Source organism: Saccopteryx leptura, chromosome 6 (assembly GCF_036850995.1).
Source record: "Saccopteryx leptura isolate mSacLep1 chromosome 6, mSacLep1_pri_phased_curated, whole genome shotgun sequence".
In the NCBI taxonomy this organism is placed as follows: domain Eukaryota; kingdom Metazoa; phylum Chordata; class Mammalia; order Chiroptera; family Emballonuridae; genus Saccopteryx; species Saccopteryx leptura.
The window spans coordinates 12,352,597-12,368,010 of NC_089508.1; the positions used below are offsets into that span (position 1 = coordinate 12,352,597).

The 15,414-nt window shown below is 46.6% G+C and overlaps 1 protein-coding gene across 2 annotated transcripts in view; it reads left to right on the plus strand.

Moving 5' to 3' along the window:
- The window catches only part of FBLN5 (fibulin 5), a 78,147-nt gene that overhangs the window by 22,913 nt on the left and 39,820 nt on the right, over positions 1 to 15,414 (plus strand). The gene's annotated exons all lie outside the window — the stretch shown is intronic.

Genomic DNA, 15,414 nt, shown 5'->3' on the forward strand with positions numbered 1-15,414 from the left:
GGAGAAAGACAAGTCATCAGCTGTCTGCATCTTAGCTGGGTAAGGGATGACCATCTCTGCCGGAGCCACTGTGACCAAATGTAGCCTGGTGGGCCTGGGCTGCTAGGACAAGCAATGAACTCACGGCGAACTCAGCAGTGATCGGAGCGTCCCGTACTGGGTCCTCTGGTGCACGCTCCGTAACTGGGACAAATAGACATTCGTGATTATTTATTTAACATCTCTATCCAGCAGGAACTTTCTGTCTTGCTCACTGTTGTATTTTTAGTGCCTGATATTTGTTGAACAACCAGAAAAGCTACATGAGGTGAACTGTATGTATGGAATTCAGATGAGCAAGGGAAACGGATTATGCCTTAGATGTCCAAATAGGTTAATTTATTGTTGTTAAGGGACTTGACAGCTTCACTAATCATTTATCAGGCCGGGGTCTGCGTTGTGCCCACAAAGCTGAGTCAGGCAGCATCACTGCCCTGGGGAGTTCACACTCTCCTGCCAAGCGCTGGGGTGGGCAGAGGACATAGGGAGCCCATCACATACGTCGTCATCAATGGGATGGGGCCGCAGCAAAGCAGAGACGAGGCCGTCTGTTGGCGCTGGCAGGCGTGGTCGCAGAGACCTTCCCCGAAAGCAGGTGTTCCACATCTGTGCAGCGTTGGATTAAACAGATATTCACTGTGCGTCTCTGTCGGATACTGCCAAGCGCTGGAAGGGGATCTAAAGACGAATGAGACGCGGGTGCTGCCCTCAGAATCTCGCTGCTGAGTGGAGATGAGTGGGGGTGGGGAGGGAGGACATCCATAACTCATCAGAGTCTTACAGGAGCCGGTGTGTGAGGGTGGCGAGAGCAGCGTGGCCCGGGGCTGCCGGAGCGGGGGGGCCCGTGGGAGACATGGGTTCTGCTCTGGGAATGGTTCCGATGGCCTTGCTGGGAATTCTGGAGGGTTGAGTAAGAGTTCCGTGTGGGAGATGGGGAAGGGCTGTCTGGGTCAAGGGAGTAACGTGGACAAAGACATGGAGGTGAGAAGTTTCACGGCACGTTGAGGAATGCTGTGGGGGCCAGCGTTGGCCATGAGCACGTTGGTCGCCTGCCCATTCCTGGTGCCCACTCCATTGCTGCATGGCCTTGGATGGGGGGGCAGGGCAGGATAGAGGGAGAGATGAGGCTAGGAGACTGGCAGGGACTAGACTCTGGGGGCCTTGAAAGCTCTGTCAACGGCCTGGGCTTTGTTCTGGGAGCGCTGGTTTTGCAGTGGGAGAGGGGTGTGTCGACATCTGTTTGGAGAAGATTCCAGGTTGTGGGACCCAGTGAACCGGGGTCTTGATGTAATCTCAGCACTGCCGCAGCTCAGCGGGCAGTGGTGGCTCCAGTCCCTTCTCTTCCTGGGCTCCGTTTTCTCATCTACACAAGAGGGGCTGGACCACCATCTCGAAGGCTCCCTCCATAGTGGCCACTCAGGATGTGAAAATCTTGTAACTAGGAGATGAGAAGCATCTGGAGGCAGGTAGATCCTGCAGGTAGTATCTTTCCCATTGAGACAGGGCTTTTTCACTTGGTCTGAACTCGGGGGGCTCATTCCTGGGCCAGCTCGGAAGGATGATCCCCTCCATGTTCTCCTCATCCTGGCTGGAGCCTCTAACCCCGAGGCAGAGGCGAGCCCTTTTCCGGGCCCCTTGAGGAAAGGGGCCTCAGTCCACGGTGGTGAGAGTGGCTCTGACTAGGATGCTAATACGTGGCCTGGTTCCATGAGACATTCTGGCACAGCCTTTATGGCGCCTGGGGAGAGTTCGCAAGCAGCTGGCGTAGAACACAAACTCCCTGTGAAGCCCCGAACCCTCTTGGAGTGGCCAGTCGGGTGGAAACCTAGGGGTCCCACTATCAGGCCTTTCTGAGAAATCCCCCACCGCAGACCTCCTAACAGACCCTCTTAAAGGATCGTCCCGATCTCATTTAGCTCCAGAGAGCAGGTGTTGGCCAGGAACCAGGTGGCGTTAGCCTGTGGTCTGTCGGCTTCGCACTGTGGGAGGCTGGGTTCTGTGGTTACATCCTTCAGCGACTTGCTTAATTGTAATAATTTCCACTTAAACACTGCCTCTCTCTTTTCCCGGTGCTTTCACATTCACTAGCCCACTGAATTCTCAGTCAGCCCCGTGGGCAGGCTCCATATTGCTTCCCCCATTGTTGAGGCTACTTGGAAGGGCTCTGTGACTGTCCTGGTGCCCACAGTTTGTCTGTGGGGGAGACCCACCAGAGTGCAGCTTGCTGACTCTCAGACCCTGCCCCTCCCATAGATGTCCCGGTGTTCTTTGTTGCTCTCAGGCTACACTGGCCTCCCTTCTCTTCCTTAAACATCTCAAGCTCTTCCCTACCTCAAGGCCTTTGCACTTGGTATTTCCTCTGGGACTGTCTTCTGGCTGTTCATGTTGCTGGCTCATTCTCCTCTCTCAGGCTTCAGCTTAGTTTAGATGTCACTGGCTTAAAGCATCCTATCTCTGACCAACCTGTCCAGAGTAACCATGTTGCCGGTCTCCATCACAGCTGGTACTGTTATCTCTCACAAACTCGAGCGTGTGTCAGATCACCTGGGGGAGTTCAAACACAGATTGCTGGAATCCACCCCCAGAGTTTCTGATTCAGCAGATTTGGGGTGAGACCTAGATTTCCAAGAGATGCTAATGCTTCTGGTCTGGAGACCCCATGACTTAACTTATTTTATAAATGGGAGTTGGTACCTTTTGTCCCCCTTCATCCATTTTTCCAGCCTCCATCCCCTGCCCCTGACTGCCACCGTGCTGTTCTCTGTATCTGTGAGTTCACTTTTCTAAAGACTCCACGTGTATATGAGAGTGTACGGTTCCTGACTTATTTCACTTAGCACAGTGCCCTCAAGATCTATCCATTTTTGGTGCAAATGTCAAGATTTCCTTCTTTTTAAGGGCTCTGTGGTACTCCGTTGTGTGTGTATGTGGCGTGTGTGTTTGTGTACACACTCTCTTTACTTGTTCACCCATCAGTGGACACGGGGAGTGTTTCCACGCCTTTGCTGAATTTGTTCGTTTCTTGTCCATCCGTCTCTTACCTTGTCTCAACTGTCTCCCTAGCGCCCGGCCATCTCTGGTGCTTGCTGCGTGTCTGTTAGTGAGCGCTGGCTGAACACTCAGCCAGGACGCCTTGCTTTATATTCCTCCCACGTGTAAGAAGGGAAGAAGAGCCAACATTGACGGAAGCCCAGGGAGTTGTCCGGTCTGATCTCTTCTCCCCTGTTACCTTTTTCTTTAACTTTTTACATTTGAGTTTTTTGGTTTTTAAGATTTTATTTATTCATTTTAGAGAGAGGAGAGAGAGAAAGGAGAGGAGGAGCAGGAAGCATCAACTCCTACTTGCTTTGTAGTTGTGTCTCATGTGTGCCTTGACCGGGCAAGCCTGGGGTTCCGAATTAGTGACCTCACCTTTCCAGGTCGACACTCTATCCACTGTGCCACCACAGGCCAGGCTGCTTGGGCTTTTACTAAGGGTCATTATTAATTTTGTATATAGTTTGTAGGGGTGACTCTTATAAAATGCCAGGTGGATCAATTGGACTGTCTGGGTTCAAGGAGGGTTGTCAGAAGAAATACAACCAAGCGACAGGACATCCAGCCCCCCGTGGATTCCCGAGTCTCCCCATCTCTGTGCGGTTCTTAAACCTGGACTCTCACCTTACTGGTCAGCATGGGGGGAGGAGCCCACACGTCCTAACTCTTCTCAGTTGAGACATATTACAGAAGATCTATCCCAGGTCGATGGGTGGGGCATTGCAGGCTGAGCCTATGGCTCAAGGTTTTCCTCTGTGATGAGCAGATTGACACAAAGAGGAGAGTCTTGACCTTGGGCGTGTCAGCACCACGTTCTAATAAACCGTGACCCAGCCCAGCCACGACAGCAGCAAACCTCTTGGGAGCTTTCTGGGTAAGGGAATTGTGCGACTGGCCTGCACAGAACACTTCTCGTAATTCCCAACATGGTACTCACAGGACTCTCAAGAGTCTGAGGCCTCTGAGGTCCAGGCCTACTCTTTGGAGTCAAAAGAACAACGTTGAGATTTTGCCAGACTGAAACTGAGTTTTAACTGTAAAATTTTATCTTCCCTGGCAAGGGGGAGTTGAAGATAAAACCTGGACTGATTGCAGGTCCTCTGAAGCTGTTACTGGGGACAAGGAGTGCTGAGGGTGGCCTTCGAGCTAGCTGGCTGGTACTTCGTTCTCCAGTTGGGAGTAGGGCTCCCTCGCGGACTTACAGGAATGGAGTGTGTGTGTAGGGGACAGGGTGACAACTCACGAGGACACCGCCTCGTGGCTGCCATGGACTACGTATCATGGGAGCAGCTCCTTCCCAAGGGGGTCAGGGAGGTCTCCGCAGAGAAGGGGCGTTCACAGTTTAGTGAGGAAACCTGGGGAGCAGGGCTGGGATGTCATTTACCCCGGATCACCGCTAAGGTCATTTGCAGGGATGGGATAAAGCCCAGAGCCTCTGGGTTCTTCATCCCAAGAAGAGAGATTGGAAGCTGAGTGACCGTGGGCAGTGAGTCACTGCTCCCCGTGGGCTTCCGAGGGGAGGGCAGCCGGAAGGGTAGTGACTCCTCCGTTGTGAGGGACTGAGGACACAAATGAACAATGAATGATCTCAGATTGACAATTGTGAAGTCTTTGATTTTATTGCCCATGTTCATTTTTATGTCTTCCAAGCAGTTTGGTCAGGCTAGTGTTTGTCAGGGTAAGGTAAGTCAGGGCATGAAACGGAACGGTCTCTTTAAAGTGAGCTCATGGCCTAGGACTCAGTTCCTTGTACAATACAAGACTCTGGTTTCACAGGAATTCTCCCCCAACCCAGTTACATGGAAATGCCACCCTTAATCTGCTTTCAAGTTAGAGAGCTCTGTTCTTTCCACATTCAAGCTCCAGAGAGACTTGTAAAAGGGGTAAGTTTGGCTGCTAGTATTCTCTCTCTCTAAAGATGAAAAACAAACGAACACAAAATAAATGAGGCAGACATGCCACAGAACAGTTAAGTAGAAAGAAATGGAGACAATAGGACACGGTGCAACCTGGCCTTTAGCTCCGATAGGAGGAGAGGCCAGGGTCGGTTCTGATAGGAGGAGAGGCCAGGGTCGGTTCTGATAGGAGGAGAGGCCAGGGTCGGTTCCAGCGCAGCCTCCGGACCCTGCTGACCCCGCAGCCCCGGAGAGGCGCGTGTGGGCCCCAGAGCAAGGTGCAGGGAGCCGCATGCACGCCAACGGGCTCGTCAGCAAGGCCCGAGACCAGACAGGACGGGGGAAGGTGAGGCTGCTCGCTTCCTTCTGCAAGATGCTGGGGGAACACACCGAAGGTGGAAGTCTGCCCGGGCTGTTGTAACAAGCTCCACACACCGCAAGCATTTATTTTCCCACAGTTCTGGGGGCTGGAAGACAGAGATCAAGGTGTCAGCGACGTGGCATTCTTCCGAGGACCACAATGGTGGGGGGGAGGGTCTGCAGGCTTCACTCAGTGGCTGTCTTCACATTGTCTCCCCTTTAAGGACCTCTGTGTCCAAATTCCTTCATATTATGAGGATGTCAGTTCTATTGGATTCAGAGTCACCCTACTCACCTCATTTTAACTTAATTACCTTTTTAAAGGTAGTTCATTATCTCCAAGTAGTCCCATTCTGAGGTAGGTACTAGGGACTAGGACTTCAACATATGAATTGTGCGGGGACATAGCTCAGTCCATAACATGGGACCCAGTGCTGTTCCTCACAGGGACCCTTCTGAGATCTGAGACCCAGGGAATGCCATTCTCTTTTCTTCCTCTTGGTGACCCAGGCCATATGCAGTTTCTTCTCGGAGGCCTTCTCAGACCACTGTTACCCCACACCAAGCTCACTGGCGTTCTCTCCCCGCCCCGCACTGAGTCCCCCAAACACTCAGGTTGTTCGTCTCCTGGGCCATTTTTCATCGACTTCCTTAGACTTAATGGGAAGTGTGTCTGCGCTCCTGACGTCTTAAGACCTCATGTCTTATGTATCTGTGTTTCTCTCGCGTCCCTTACGTCCTGTCTGGCACATAGAGCAGGTTCCATGCTTGTTGGCTCGTTGATGGGCCAGCTGTCCCAGGAGGCTGGTGACAAGCGCCAGGTCAGCAGGAAGATGCGACTGTTAACAAGACGGCAGCAGCGTCCCGCCTCCCTTAGGCTCCTTGCGCCCACCACCCACAAGGCCCAGCTCCTGGACTTACGAGGCCCAGGAGCTCTTTTTGCCCTTTTATCCTTGTTTGACCACACAGGTCAACGGAAGAATCTGCAGACTGGGCGCTCAGCATTCTTAAACCCCCAGAGTTCAAAGAGAGTGACTCCTTTGGCCAGCCTTGAAGAAACTCTTCAATCATTTCTTGAATAATGGCATTCTTTTGGCTCAGCTCTGTGGCTAGTCCTCCTTCCACCCCCAGTCCTGTGACCTTCTGTCCCTTTGTTTCTTGGCTGGAAGTCTGGGTCTGCTGCAGAGAGCATAAGCCGTTTCAGCAGAGCGAAGGGTCCTTCCCACGAATCCAGAGCCACACGCCCCAGAAAGCCTGACTGTGCAGAAACAGCTGGCTTTTGGCAGACTGATTTTGAAAAACAATGCTAATAATTTAAAAGCACTTTGCTCCAGCCTGGTGTATGGCGGATAAAGAATGCGCTGTCGAATGTGGCAAGTCACGCATCTTGTTAAGAGAAGACTCATTTAAGGATTCACTTTGCAAGATGTCCTCTCACCTTCCCCTTTCACTTCCGGTAGGAAAGCTGCTTACCTGGCACCTGGGGGAGGGGCGGCGCCTGGGGGAGAGGAGGGGCCTGGGGTGGTCAGTGGGCTCCCAGGACGGTTGGCTGTGGGGGGAGAGGAGGGGCCTGGGGGTCAGTGGGCTCCCAGGACGGTTGGCTGTGGGGGGAGAGGAGGGGCCCGGGGGTCAGTGGGCTCCCAGGACGGTTGGCTGTGGGGGGAGAGGAGGGGCCCGGGAGTCAGTGGGCTCCCAGGACGGTTGGCTGTGGGGGGAGAGGAGGGGCCCGGGGATCAGTGGGCTCCCAGGACGGTTGGCTGTGGGGGGAGAGGAGGGGTCTGGGGGTCAGTGGGCTCCCAGGACGGTTGGCTGTGGGGGGAGAGGAGGGGCCCGGGGGTCAGTGGGCTCCCAGGACGGTTGGCTGTGGGGGGAGAGGAGGGGCCTGGGGGTCAGTGGGCTCCCAGGATGGTTGGCAGCTGCCGGGATGCCTGGGTCCTTGGACCAGTCACCTTTGCTCTCTCCATTGTGCCTTACACACTTCTAGAATTTTCTATGTGTGCCTCGACATGGCAAAGCTTGGGAAGGACTGCTTTAGACTGATGTGTTCTGCGGAGATTTCTAGGAATACAGAGCAGGTTTCTCAATATTTATCTTTTAAAATGAAACACATTCACTTATTACTCTTGGTGTTCTGGCTTTTGACAAAGTAAATGCCAACATAAGACTCCGTGGTTCAATAAAACTGTAGGGCAGTTTGATTACTCTCAGTGTGCTAGTCATCAGAACTCTTGGTTGCAAGGAACGGAGAGACCCAGCTCCAAATAGCTTAAGTGAAAAATAAAATAACAAAACACGAGAGTTAAAAACCACATGCCCACATAATTTATTCTTCTATAACTGATAAGTCCACGAGTGGAACTAGCCTTAGACGTGGCTGGACCAAGGACTCAGCGGAATCACTCGGATGTGGATTTTTCTCTCCCTATCTCCCCTGTCCAGCACAGAGGCTTCCTCAGCCTCCGGCGGGCTCTCTGAAGCAGTGGCCCTGGCAGCTCTGGCTCTCTTACCGGTCCAGCAACCCGGACAGAATGCCTCTATGGCTAGAGCCCCAGCCAAAGGGTGAGCTCAGGCTCTGGTAGCCAGTTTGGGTCACAAGTCCATCCTTGAGCTCATGACTTGAGCAGCAACACCTGGGGCATTGACTTACCAAGCCTATATCAGTCCAAACTTGAAGCCAGTAATGGGTCTAAAGCTACCTGGAACACATACACTCATAGTGGGGGGAGGTGGTTTTTTGAAGGAAAGTTGGAGTGAAGGGACCTTAGATGTTGAGTGGACAAGAGCTATACCTTGGGAGCCCAACTTCCACATGGAAAGAGAAGAAACAGTAGGACCATAATTTTGATCTGAGCCAACAGTGCCAGATAACCAAAGGCCTGCTTACTGGCTGATTCCGTGTACATGGTGCATGCACCCTTCTTGACGGTGGAGGAGGACCACCAGTAAAGAAGGCTGGGGCCTGGAGCCTTCATTTATGCCACCTACCTGTCCTCAGGTATGCAGGTACCCATGTTGTACTAATAGTCCCTTTCATTATGAATTGTCAGGGAGATAACGTCACGAACTCTCTTCATAGAAATAGGTTGTTACTGTGCTCTGAGTGTCTACTGCCTTACTTGAATATTTTGTGCTGCTGTCTTTCCATTATTGCCCTTAGGAAAAACAAAAAGTGGTAGATTGTTACTATGTATAACCACCACCATCATCATCGTTGCCACCATCACCATCACCATCACTGTTACCATCCCACATCAAAGTACCTGTGTGTCTCTGATCCTATTTTATTTAAATGTAATACCCTTGGTCATACACGCTAACTGCCTCCACTCATATGTGCAGCACTGTTAGTCCTTCTTTATCTCCTGGCCCCTTTTCATAGTAAATCTTGGGAATGTCCTTGATTTTCTTATCTATAATATGAGGATAATGCTTATCTCATAAAGTTTTTGGGTAAGGATTAAAAGAATGCATACAAAGTGTGTGATGTTAGAAGTTACTCAGTAAGATGCATAGCTATATATAGCCCTAAGATATGTTTCATGAGAGTAATTAACTTCTTCCCTTAAAAACAGCCCCGCTGGTCACTTACAATGAATGACACAATAGCTATTTCTAAGAGCTTTGAACTGGAATGATGATCTGGGTGCACCATTGCCCTGTACCTGAGAAAGAAAATCTTTTTATTTAATTGAATTTTTAGGGTAAGATCAATTACCATAGTTTTACAGGTTTCAGGAACACAATTCTACAGCACATCCCTGTCCACAGTATTGTGTGTTTATCCTCTGCCCCCCGAAGTCAAGTCTTCGTCCATCACCATTTATCCCCCATACCTTCCTCCACCTCCCCACTCACGGCAGTCACCGCACTGAAAGTCTTTAATGGAGAGACACCTATAGAAAACCCTCTGAGCCAGTCCCTGGGGTTCTCAGCTGGATGCCAGCTCAGCCCCTTACTTGCTGTGTGACCTTGGAGAACTGTCTTAAGCTCTGAATCTCGGTTTGCTCTTCTGTTAAATGGGGTAGCAATCCCTGCCCTGCCTACTTCACCGGATTAGTAGTGGTGCAGAAGAGCCTTTAGTATCTATAAAATTTGCAGGACTAATTGTTTCCAGAGCATTAAGAAAAATTGCTCCATTATAATATTTGTGAATGTGTTGTAGCTGTTGTCAGTCTGTTTTAGTAAGCCACGAGCTGAACTGTGGAAAGGACTTATGCAAGATGTGATATATACACAAAATTCCATGTAACATGTGTAAGCCAGAAGCTTATTAACTATGCCCATGGGAGAAGCCAGTATCCAACCTCAGCACCTGAGGGCTTCTCCATCATGGCGCCCTCCATCTTCCAAGGTCTCTGAGACTTGCTCATGTCATTCAACATAGTGTTCCTTAGCTTCCCATCCATGTTGTTACATGGAGCTGTTGTTTCTTTTTTACTTTTGTATATTTTCCCACTCTGAGACTACACTAGAGTCAGTATTTTGTCTGAAGACATTTGGATTGTCTTAGGTGTTTGCTTTTAGAAAGAATGAGCTAGGAATATTCTCTGGGTAACAAAATTTCTTTTTTTAAATGAAATTAAAAATTTTAACTGAATTTATTGGGATGACAATGGTTAACAAAATTATGCAGGTTTTAGGTGACAGACTTCTTAATTTTTGCCAATCCAGTAATTGTAATATGTTTTTTTTTAATATTTTCAATTGCATTTCCCAGGTTATTAATGAAGTTAATCGTTTTTTAGTATGTTTATTGGCACTTGCATTTCCTCTTTTGTGAAATAGTCTGAGCCTAATTTTTGCCAATTTTTTTAATTAGATTTTCTTTTCTTTCTGTACTTGTGATTTGTATGAATTCTTTTACTATCTAGATACTAACCCCTTTTCAGTTATATAGGTTGCAAATAACTTCTCTCAATTTGTGGCTTATCTTTCTGGCGTTTTTGAGCAATGGACATTCTCAATGTAGTTGAATTCATTAATCTTTTTCTTTTGTAGTTAGTGTTTTTGAGGGGACTTATTTAAGAAATCCTTCCTATGCTAATATCATACATATGTTTTCTTATATTGGTCTTTTAAAAGTTTTAAGGCTTTGACTTTCACGTCCAAATTGTGTATATGGTTACACTTTCCTTCGTGTGTACAACCACCTGCTACCCCATCACCTGTTATCGCCTGGGCCCCGCCCCCAGTCCATTGCTCAGCAACCCCCAGCTTACCTATCAAGTGTCTACACCTGTGTTGTATCTTTCTGTTCTCTGTCATCTTTCATTGTCAGTTTGTGCACCAGTGCCACTCAGTATTAATTATTGTAGCTTTATAATAAGTCTTAGTAAATAAGCCAGGTCTCTCTATTTTCTTCAGGAGTGTCTTTGTTATTCTTGGGCTGAAGGCCTTTCAAAAATAAACTGTTGAGATTTTGGTTGTAATTCATTGAGTCCTTAGATAAATCTGAAGACAACTGACATCTTCATTTGATTGATGTTTTTACATTCTTGAACATTAACTCTTTTTCCCTTTTAAGTTTTCTGTATCTTTCAATAAGGTTTTATAATTTCCTCCAAACAAGTCTTGCAGTTTTGTCTAGACTCGTTCCTAGGAAGTTGTTGCTGCTATATTAATAGCATCTTTAAAAAATTCACTGTTACTTTTGTTGCTGACATGTAAAAAAGCAATTTATTTGTAAATATTGATGGTAGATCCTTGTGAAATTCTGTTATTTCCAGTACTTAGTCCGTAGAATCCTTTATTCTGACACTCACACTATCTGTGAGCAGTGAGATTCTTTTTCTCTGATTCTCATACATCTCATTTATTTGTCATGTTTCACTGCGCTGGCTAGTTCTTATAGAATAATAATGAATATGGGTGGTGACAGAGGGCAACCTTGTCTTTTTCCTGATGGTAAAAGTACTATGTCTAATGTTTCCTCATTAAGAATGAGTTTGGCTAATTTTTTTAAATTATTAACTGGCATTGATTTTTAGCAAATGCTTTTTCTACAACTATTGAGATAAATATATGCTTAAAGAATCTACTTATTAGGGAATTGCATTGATAGATTTTTTAAAAATTCATTCATTCCTAGGATAACTAACTTGGCCATGATATAGTATAATTTATTTAAAGTATACTGCTGGATTTGTTTGGCTAATATTTTGTTTAGGATTTTTTAAAATCGTGTGTATATATTAAAACAACTCATCCTGTTCCTTTTTTAAAATTTCTCTTGCTGAGTTTGATATAAACATATTAGCTTAATAGATTGAGATGTTCTTTCTTTTCTATTTTCTAGAAGGCTAGAATGACCTAGTCATGAAAAGTTTATTGGAATGTGTCTATAGATCATCGAGGTCTGTTTTGTTTTGTTTTCTTTTTGTGTGAGGTGATTTTTAGCTACTAATATAGTTCCTTTAACAGTTATGGGACTATTTGGACTTTTTACTCCTTATGAAGCCAGTTTTGCAGTTAATGTTTTTCTAAGAATTTGTCCATGTAAGTGTTCAGATGAATTTGCATGAACTTTTTCACAGCATTCTTTGTGTTATCTTTAAAATCTCTGCTGAGCCTGACCAGGCGGTGGCGCAGTGGCTAGAGCGTCGGACTAGGATGTGGAAGGACCCAGGTTCGAGACCCTGAGGTCGCCAGCTTGAGTGCGGGCTCATCTGGTTTGAGCAAAAAGCTCACCAGCTTGGACCCAAGGTCGCTGGCTCGAGCAAGGGATTACTTGGTCTGCTGAAGGCCTGTGGTCAAGACACATATGAGAAAGCAATCAATGAACTACTAAGGTGTCTCAATGAAAAACTGATGATTGATGCTTCTCATCTCTCTCCGTTCCTGTCTATCTGTCCCTATCTATCTCTCTCTCTGACTCTCTCTCTGTCCCTGTAAAAAAATTAAAAATAATAAATAAATAAATAAAATCTCTGCTGAATCTAGTTCTGTTTCTACTTGTAATCCGAATAGCATTGTGCTACCTCATTTCTTTTAATGCTAAAATAAAATCCATATTATTAGCCATTTTTAAAGAACCCATTTTTGGGCTTTATTGATATTTATTTATTTATTTTTAACTTTTTATTTCATTATTTTTGCTCCTTATTATCTTTTCTAATTATTTGGATTTCTTTGTTTTATAATTTCTTATGTGGAATGCTTAGCTCATTAATTGTAAAACTTTCTTCTTTCCTAACATTAGCATTTAAGACTATATATTTTCTGTGTCCTATAGGTGTAGATTATGTAGTACAGGTAGTTCCCGGGTTATAAACAAGATAGGTACTGTAGGTTTGAAAATGTGTAAGTATTTATATGCACAGAAAGGTAAAAATAAATACCGTGTTAAGATAAACATCTAAATTGCATTTAATAGATAAATCTACCTTACATATAAATTCAACTTAACAAACCTACAGAACCTATCACATTTGTAACCCTGGGGACTACCTGTATTTTCATTGTCATTAAAAACTGTGATAATTTCTATGGTCTGTGATTTATTTAGTGATGAGTTTCAGATTTTATAGATTTCTGGAGGTTTATCTTTTCATTACTGATTTCTGTTTAATTGTATTATCACCTGGGAATATGATCTATGTGATACTGATTCTGTGAAGTTTGTTTGGAACATGATTTGTTCACTTTGGTATCCACACTGCCTAGCATAATGCCAAGAATGTGGAAGTTGTTTGGTAAATGTTTGCCGATCTAATGAATGACAGATGAATGAATGTCTAGTGACCAGGCATTAGAGGAATTGTCTCTTCCTGCTCAGCCAAGTCGTCCAGTCCTGCCAGCTACATCATATTCCAAATAGCCTTGCAAATGAGCATCAGAGATATAACGGTCCTCCAAAATCGTCTTCTGGCCTGCCCACCGCCTTCCTCCTTTGGCCTGGAAAGCAGACACTGAGTAGGTGGGTGAGAGGCTGCTCACAAAACTGGTAGTATGAGACCATCGGGCCCAGGCTTGAATGCAATAGAGTTAGGTCATTGCTTTCCATTTATGTCTTCTATGACCTGCAGAAAAGTATTTCTTTTCTCATGCTAATAGTCTCTAAAAATACTTGTAAGGTGGTAATTCCTCCAATGGAAACTCTTCTCACTGAAACCATGAAAGCAATCAGGCATGATCCCCCCTTTTAAACAATGGAAAAATTGACATAAACCTAATTATGAGTCTGTGGTGAGGCTGGTTGAGTTCTTAATCTGTACTTTTTGTTCTACACAATAATCATCTCCACCTCATTTTTGTCACTTATAATAGTGGGATGACAACACCTAAGACTTGCCTAAGAGAATATGAAAGTGGAAAAAAAAAAATTGACTGCATTCTACTTGTAAAGAGCATTTGAAGACAAAGAATGAAAAATATATCCATTCTGTATTAGTCAATATGTATTGTTAAATCAGTGAGTGAATGAATGATCCATCTCTATTTTGATGAGTACATTCCTCTTTTTGGAATCAAGACCACATGGCCATATGAAGGAGAAAAGAGGAAACCGTTAGCTTCTCTGTCTTTTCCTGAGCCCCAGAGAAGTGCCTTTGAAGATGCCTATTAAATAGGTCTTTTTGTATTTTTCTGAAGCTGGAAACGGGGAGAGACAGTCAGACAGACTCCCGCATGCGCCCGACCGGGATCCACCCGGCACGCCCACCAGGGGCGAAGCTCTGCCCACCAGGGGGCGATGCTCTGCCCTTCCGGGGCGTCTGGGCCATCTTTGCTCCAATGGAGCCTTGGCTGCAGGAGGGGAAGAGAGAGACAGAGAGGAAGGGGGGGGGGTGTAGAAGCAAATGGGCGCTTCTCCTATGTGCCCTGGCCGGGAATCGAACCCGGGTTCCCCGCACGCCAGGCCGATGCTCTACCGCTGAGCCAACCAGCCAGGGCCTATTAAATAGGTCTTGAAGGAGGTCCAGACATTCTTATTTTAGAGTAAATCTCAGAAGGTGGCAATATTAACACAGTATAACAACATTGATAAATTGCAACAACATTCGTATAGTATAACAATATTCATATACTGTAGCAATGGTCATACACTATAACAGTGTTTATATATTGTAATAGATTCCTGATATGGGGCTAACCAGACAGTAGAAGACACCTTTACTGTGCTCCCCAATACTTTTAAAAGTGGCATCAGTTAAAAGCCCTTCCCATTCGGTCGCCCTCTTACCTTAAGATTTCTCCTGCTCTGTCCTAGTCTGGTGCACAGGCCTTGGTTTTGTATGCAGAGGCAAACTGTGGGCATGTCGCAGCCGTGTTACGTCTTTTCCTCTTGCGTCCTCCAGAGGGCCTCCTTAGCCCTGCCTAGGCCAGCGGTGTAGACAGGAAGGGGATGAGGCTAGTGAACTCATCAGGGGCACGGAGGACTCAGATTCATGTACCTTTCCAGGTAAAGGAAACCTCAGACCTTGCTTTTCAGGGAAGGAAACAGGCCGAGGACTTGCCCCAAGGCCGCCAATGAGCTAGTAGGAGGTTCTGAACTAGCCCTGGGCTCTCAACCCTGTTTTCTCTTCTCTCAGGGGGTGAGTTTCCCACCTGCTCCCTTCCTCCTCTCCCCCCTCTCCTTCCTCCTGCTTCTTGCCATGAAGCTGGAACAGTCAGATGTGACAGAGGGCCACTCCGTGCCAGGCATGATTCAAAGACTCTATTTACATGAGATCCTCACAAAACCCCATAAATTTTGTAACATCACTAACTCCTTTTATAAATGAGGAAACCAGGGCTTTTAGTGGCTAAAAACAAACATTAACAACAACAAAAAACTTGTTTACAGTCACACAGCTAAAAAAACAAAGTGGAAACGGCTGGATTTGCAACAGGTCTGATTCCAAATCCCATGATCCCACCAACCTGTGTGGCCTTTGAACCAAATTTCTCAGAAACCCAAGCTGTCCATAGTCCAGACCTCTTCCTTTCTGCTCCCCATCCTTCCTCCCCATCTTTCCTCCCCATCCTTCCTCCCCACCCTTCTGCTGTCACCTTTCTCCCCCTCCATTCCCTTTCTCCCCTCCACTCCCTTTCTCCTGGGCTCTGCTCCCACCCCGGGGGGTCGTGTCTGAACCCCGCTGTGGAGAAG